Genomic DNA, 7682 nt, shown 5'->3' on the forward strand with positions numbered 1-7682 from the left:
TCTATCAATCTTAGGTATAAATATACGACTCCCATAGCATTTGAGCAGCTCACAGCCTTTAATAGGCTTATCTTCGCAACTTTCCTGTGCTGTAGGGAAGTGCTATAATCCACAGTTTGCAGACAGTGAGCTGCCACACGGAGAAGCTAAGTGACTTGCCCAAGGACATTTAATAATCCTATAGTAAATCAAGGTATTACATGCTTGTTTTAAGTTCCAGGATGTGTCTGACTTACCAAGCTATCCCTCTTCTCTCACTTACGTAGTTCAAGTCAATGAAGCTTTTATAGATTCTTTCTTTTCAAAGAAAACATGAATCAAAGGAGGGAAACCACATGTATACGTGGTCTAAATATTTTTTGAATAAACCCTTCTGCCTCTTCCCCTATATTACCTGACTGATACACCAAACCACTAATGGTGAAGACTTCCAAAAATATCAAATAGCTACATCCCAAACTAGAAATATTTCAAATCACTCCCCCTCTGTAAAGAGTTCTAGACCCCAGGTCCTGTAGTCCCTCAAACTCCTCTAACTCCCACTACCTCCAGCTCCAGGCACAAGGGAAGCACTGATCACCCTAAGGGTTTGAGCACATCAGTGATAATAGCAGAGCAAAGAGAAATGTGAATCTAAAGCCTGGACATGGCAAGTTAAAAGCCGGTTAGTTTGCTTAACAAATGTTTGCTCCTTTGTGAGTTGATACGTGTCTTCTCTATCTTTTTCCCCCATGTGCCCAGGAAACACAGTGGAGTCTTTTAATACTAATCCTGAGAACAGAAGGGCATTAAGGAAACACCAAGCACATTTACATGTGCAAATACTCCCAGGTCAGTTTACTCTAGAGTAAATTACGTCTGGAGTACATCTTCATGTACAGGGACTTGGGAGCAGATTTGTTGTTCCCGGCCACCCCCGCCAGCCCTGCACCAGCCCTCTGCAGCAGCCAGGGGGAGCTCTAGGCTCCTCCTTAGTGCTAGCTCAGGGACTGGCAGGGAGCACAGGACTAGGAGACAGCTGTCTTCTGGCAAGGGCTGGGACATTGCTCCCTGCCACCAGGAGCAGTCTGTTGCCAGGGCAGGCTCCACCACCAGAGCCCAAGTGGAGACAATGACCCCTGCCCCAGCAGCAGGGAGTTCCCAGCCCTCACTCCATGACCAGAGTTTAGGCTGAGAGATTTGGATCTCCCAACCCTAGCCCCACAGCTGTGGAGCTCAGACTAGGAGATAAGGATCTCCCAGCCCCACCCTGAGTCACAGAGCTCAGGCCTGGTGATAAGGATCTCCCAACTCTGCAATCACAGAGAGGGAGCTGGGAGCTCTCTGGTGCCAGGGCAGGGGGATATTGTCCCCATCCAGTCTCCGGCAGCAGAGCCCACCCGGCAGCAGGCAGCTCCTGGGGGCAGGGAGAAATCTCCCACCACCTGCTGCCCGGCTGACCAGGAGCACACTTGCTCCCAGTCGGGGATTTACACATGTGCTACTGCTCAGGAAGTTATCGAGAGTAAATCTGCTATTTGTTTTTACAGGTAGCAAATTTACTCATGATTAGAGCAAATTATTGTGCAGTAAGTGTTTGCACGTGTAGGCAGTGATGTTCACTGCACGGTAATTAGTTCTAATCTTGAGTAAAGCATCTCATGTAGATGCACACACCAACAAGCTTTAATCAGAGAGCAGGCTCTGTTTCACCTTCTTGTCACTCTTTTATTGTTGACTCTCCCTTTTCCTGGAGGGGCCTTACATGGTCTAAGGAAAAGCAAAGGGCCTCTGTTATTTCCTCCCATCCACAGCGACAGAACCCTGACTCCCCATTATAGCTACCACCATGAGAAACACTGCACAGCCCCATCAAGACCTTGGTCTGCCACAGAAAGGCACTGGTGACTAAAATGTAGGGCTCTCTTGTTTCTCCTGTACCCAGCTAGAAACATCACTAGCCCTTCTTTCTTTGTGCTTTTTTCTCTCTTTGCAATTTCTCTTTCTCTCCATAGTTTAGGCAGGGCAGGGGGACTGCTCCAGGAAGTCCAACCCTCCACTTTGCTGCTTTGGGTTTTGCGGGCGGTTGTGGCTTCAGCTGCTGCAGAGGGCGATGACTCGGCAGGTTTCTCCTGCCTGCCATGTTAGTCTATCAGTGTCTCCATCAATAGCAGACAATCAGACTGACAGATGGTGCAGCTGCTCCTACTGCAGCCACCAGCACAGTCATGGCTCCTCCCCTGAATCATTCTTTGGAAAGGAGTATGTAGAGCAGCCATTGCAGCTACACAGGGGACATGCATTTCCCAGGGAAAATTGTGTCAGGCCCTGAGGGGCATTTTTGCCTCCTTCCTACAGGGGCAGCACCTTGCTGAAAAATCACCAGGGACCTGCTTTCATTCCCAAACTCTTGAGTACACCTGTGCTCATTCCTACGTGCAATAAACATGCCTTTAATAAGGCAATGTAAATGAGGGAGCTGCCCAATTTGGTGGCACAAGAGGGAAGCAGTAATGCTAAAGAAAGAGAAGTGGGAGCTGGAAACAATCCACCAACTCTGAGGACAAACAGTGCTGGAAAGTAATGGAGTTACCACTGGGCTTCAGAAGTCCATTCCTTCTGAAGCATGGGATAGAGTTTCCTGAAAGACATATCAGATATTAAACAGATACTGCACTTGGTCTTGGCCAGAAAGCCACTATTAACTATATATGCAACACATTCTTTCTCAGGAGCGTCCATCTTCTTTAGCTTTTATGAGTTGAAATTATGGCAGGTAAGAGATGATGGTCAAGTGCCTAAAGCAGTGATTCTGAACCAGGGTGCCCCAAGATCCTTTTAAGGGTGTCATAGGGTGCCGTGCAATATTAGCACAGTCAGGTGTGCAAACACCTATGAAAGATTGACAAGATAAAACCCAGAAATACCCATTAGGAATCCATAGCATCAAAACCATTCTGACTGTTCTGGTCTTTCTGAGTTTTTTGCAGCAGAAGAATTGCTCTATTCTTTTTCCCTAGTCAAGAAACAAGTAAAAGCTAAGAGCTACAATTTTCTGAGGGGTGTCTTGAGACTATTGTGGGATACCTTGAGTCCAAAAAAGCAAAGAACCACTGTCTTAAAGTATAAAACTGAGGACCTGAATACTGAGACTCTCCACCCAGCTCCATCTAACTGTAGGTCACATCCCCTCTCAGTGCCTTGGTCTCATCACCTCTAACAGAAAAAATGGCTGATCTTTCAGAGGTATTGGCTGAATTCATAAGTGCTTACCAAACACACTCAGATTCTTAGATGAAACAGTTGAGACATTCAGAGAAGTATCACTAATGAGGGAGGTGCAGAAGCCAATGGAAACCATCTTAATAACAATGAATATTAAAACTATGAATTAATGCTTCATGCTTCCATAACACAATATACCTAAAGAACAAGGGCATGATGCAAAGGCCACTGAAGTCAATGGAATTTTTTCCAGGTTCTGAGCTCTTTGATAGCTACATAAACATTAATGAATCAAGCTTCATGGCACTCCATCAAGATATGTCAACATCATTAACCCCAAATTAAAAATGAGGAAACTGAGGCATGGAGAGGGGAAGTGAGTCACATTAAGACATCCCATAGCAGAGACCGGAATAGAACTCCGTTCTCATGACTGCTGTTCCGGACCTTTAATCACTGTTCGATGATGCTCTTTGTCTGTGCTTCCAAATTTCCAGAGGGGTATGGGTTATCTGAGTCAAACACGAATGCCAAGCTTTTTGGAATTCAGCCGCCACTAATTTCAGTAAATTTGCTTAGATCCTGAGCTTTGGGATGGCATCAGTAGCTGTGAGTCATCTTGGCCAGTCAAAGGAATAATTAATTGTTATGGGCAATTCTCAAAAGGTTTAGTGGTTCAGCTAAGGTAAGCATCTAGGTTTATTCCTAGCTGCGATGTAGCTGTTCTGCAAACTGTGAACAGATGAAACAGCATTTGTCCTATAGTTTCTTTGTGCTCGCTTTGTTTGTTGTGCTGTTTGTTATCTTATATTTCAAATGCAACTATCCAAGGCAGGGCCTATCTCCTGTGTTACATGTCTATACGGTGCCTAATATCAAGGGCTGATCCTAGGCCCCCTAGGCATTAAATCCAAAAACCCTAAGATGGTTTGGTTCTCTCCTAAGATTTCTCCTGCTTCTTGCTTCTTGACATACCCTTAAGACTAGCCTTCCTCATTGGGGTTGGATATTTCTGCTCGTGACTCCATTTGCAACTGGGAAGTGCAAGAGTTCAAAACGATTATAACCAGAATTTGCAGAATTGCTCAGCATGCACAGTCAAAAGCAGACTTGCAAAAGAGCTCAGATCCCATTTAGGCACCACAGTAAGCATCCTGATTTGTAAAAATGCTGAGCACACAGAGTGTATATTGGGTATGGAGATCTTTGGAAAATCTAGCCCTGGATCCAGCTTCTGAGCACTTGAAAATCTGGCCCTTCTTCCCATGCCCACATGAGAGCTGAGCTCTCTGGAAAATCTGGTTCTGACTTCTGAGTCCTGATCCTGAATTCTTGTGGGTGATCTGGTCTCACAAATGCAGTTCTGCTGAGAGAAAAGACTTCAAACAAATGGCCTTGTGGGGTCTTCTGTCACTTGTCTGTTGATTCCAGAACAAGTGTACCAAGCTTGGGGTTCTTGGCCTATCTGGCAGCCCTGCAAACTCAGCCTGATGGCTCCAGTCCCTGGACATTGCCTGAGGCCAAAGATTGTCCACCAGTCCCTACTGGGATTTTCCAGACCAGTGGGATACCCAACAATGCATGCGGTTGGGCTTTTGTGTAATATGGTGTAATAAGATAATAATGTAATTTTGTGTAATAAGGTAAAATTGGGGTTTACCTTAGCTGAACCACCAAATGGTGCAAATTATAGACCTTGGCCAGGCTGTTCTACCCAGGAATTGATTGGGACAACGGAGAACCAGAGAGGTGAAACTGTCTTCTTAGCAGTCTCCCAGACCTACTTTACACAGCAGCTAAGCACAGTAGAGAATCTGGTCCAAGGGCCAAGCCAACATCATTTCTACTAGTGTACTTACACAGATGCAGCTGACTAATGCTGATGCACCAACAGGAGCAAAACCTGGCTCTGAGCTGGCCTGGCTTGGTATGATTTAGAGAAGAGAGCGGGTGAACCTAATTTTAGGCCCTGAAGCCAGCAGATTGGACTCTGTGGTGAGCATTTCTGTGTGACTCAGTGCAGAGATACCTGGCCTAGCTCTGAACAAGCCAATTGGTCCTGCCCAAAACCCATCTTAGCTCATTTAGAACTGGAGTATGTGACTCTAAAGGGCACTGTGTGCCATGGGTGATTGGTGTTGCCTTAGTCAGGGGGAGCACATGCCCCACAGTGACCAGTCAGCGACTAGGGTGGAAGGGGGTGTCTTGGCTCAATTCCCAGCCTAAGCAGGGTCTCAGAGCTTCCAAGACTTCTGCAGAGCTGGAAATTGAGCCCTCGCTGGAGCTGGTACTGCAAAGTCCGCACCAGGGAGCCTGGAAGCCTCAATACCCTTGCCCCTTTCAGGGTTTCCACACTTGTGACTTTCCAGCAGCCCACAATATGAGCTAGCAGGATGTAGGTAGGTAACTTTCAGAACCCTGCCTATATCATATCAAGGGCAACTGAAACCAATATTTTTTTATGAAACATTTTGATTTCAAGGATTTGCTACTTTCTGACTAAACCATGTTTTCATAGATTTTATCAACATTAGGGGCTGGAAGGGACCTTGTGAGATTCATCAAGTCCAGCCCCCCTGCCAGAGGCAAGAAGTCTACAGGGATCAGATGATCCCAGCAGAATAAACATCCAAATGCCTTTTGAATGAGTCCAGAGTAGGTGCTTGCACCACCTCTGGGGAGAGTCTGTTCCAGACCTTGGACACTTGGACTGTAAAGAAGTTTTTCCTTATATCGAGTCTAAATTGGCCTTCTAGAAGCTTGTGGCCATTAAACCTAGTTATCCCTTGGGAAGCCCTGGTGAACAACTCTTCTCCCAGATCCTGATGCACCCCATTATATACTTATAGGCAGCCACCAAGTCCCCCCCGAGCCTTCTCTTCGTCAGGCTGAAGAGTCCCATGTCCCTCTGCCTCTCCTTGTAAGGCTTGCTCTCTTGGCCTTTGATCATACAGGTGGCTCACCTCTGGACACTCTTGAGCTTATCCACATCCCTCCTGAAGTGAGGAGCCCAAAACTAGACCCAGTACTCCAGCTGCGGCCTCACTAAGGCCAAGTAAAGCAGGAGGATGACTTCCCTGGTTTAGCTCAAGATGCATCGGTAGATGCATGCCAGAGTTTGGTTTGCTCTGCTGTCCACAGCACCACATTGGGGGCTCAAGTTCATTTTGTGGTCAGTCAAGACCCCCAAGTTCCTTTCAGTCATGGTGCTAGCGAGCATAGCACCACGAAGCCTGTAAGTATGATGCTGTTTTTTTTCTCCAAGGTGGAGTACTCTGCATTTCTCTACATTGAAAGCCATCAGGTTTTGGTCTGCCCACTTTGCAAGTGTGTCCAGGTTGGCCTGTATCCCAAGCCTCTCCTTCAGTGTGACCACCTTCCCCCATAGTTTAGTGTCATCTGCAAATTTTGCCAGTCTGCATCTGATGCCCGAATCCAGATCATTAATGAAGATATTGAAGAATACCAGCCCAAGCACTGAGCCTTGGGGGACTCCACTGATAACCTTGAACCACATTGATTTGTTCCCATCAACTAGTACCTTTGGGTCTGATCCTGGAGCCAGTTTCCCAGCCATCAGACCATGAGATGGTCAAGGCCACAGTTCCCCAGCTTGGTCGCGAGGACATCATAGGAGACCAAGTCAAAGGCCTTCTTGAAGTCCAGATAAATGACATCAACCTCATGTCCCTTATCCAGGTAATGCATCACCTGGTCATAGAAGAAGATGAGGTTGGTCAAGCAAGATCTTCCAGTAATAAAACCATGTTGGCTGGCATTCAGTAAGTTGCCTTCCATTAACCTGTTGCAGATGGATCCCTTGATAATTTTCTCCAAGATATTTCCAGGGATGGACATCAGACAGATAGGTCTGTAATCCCCTGGATCTTCTTTCTTTCCTTTCTTGATGATTGGGACCACGTTGGCTCTTTTCCAGCCTTCCAGTACATCACCCAAGCACCACAAGCTTTCAGATACCTTGGCCATAGGGCATGCTATGATGTCCACCAGCTCTTTTAAGACTCTCAGGTGTAATCCATCTGGGTCTGCAGACTTATGGTTGTCAAGTCTCTTGAGGTGTTCTCTCACTTGATCTATGTCAATTGTGAGCCCATCTCCCACGCCCTAGATGCTTTGCTTCCTGTCTGACAGTGTGAACCCCTTGGGCAGGTGGAAAACTGATGCAACGTAATCATGTAGGAGATTGGCCTTTTCTTGGGCATCAGACATCAACTGCCCCATTTGATCTCAGAGGGGGCCAATGTTGCTTTCGTTCTTCCTCTGACTTCCCACATATCTGAAGAATGACTTTTCATTATCCTTGATGCCAGTGGCTAGCCTGAGTTTGGTTGCTGCTTTGGCTTTTCTGGACTGCTTCCTACAGGTACAGGCTAGTGCTGAGTAGTCCTACTTGGCGATGATTCCAGTTTTTCATCTGGTGTAGGCTTCTCTTTTTTTGTTTCAGGAGACCCAGAAGT

Source organism: Gavialis gangeticus, unplaced genomic scaffold (assembly GCF_001723915.1).
Source record: "Gavialis gangeticus isolate Ggan-Ray unplaced genomic scaffold, GavGan_comp1, whole genome shotgun sequence".
Classification (NCBI taxonomy): Eukaryota; Metazoa; Chordata; order Crocodylia; family Gavialidae; genus Gavialis; species Gavialis gangeticus.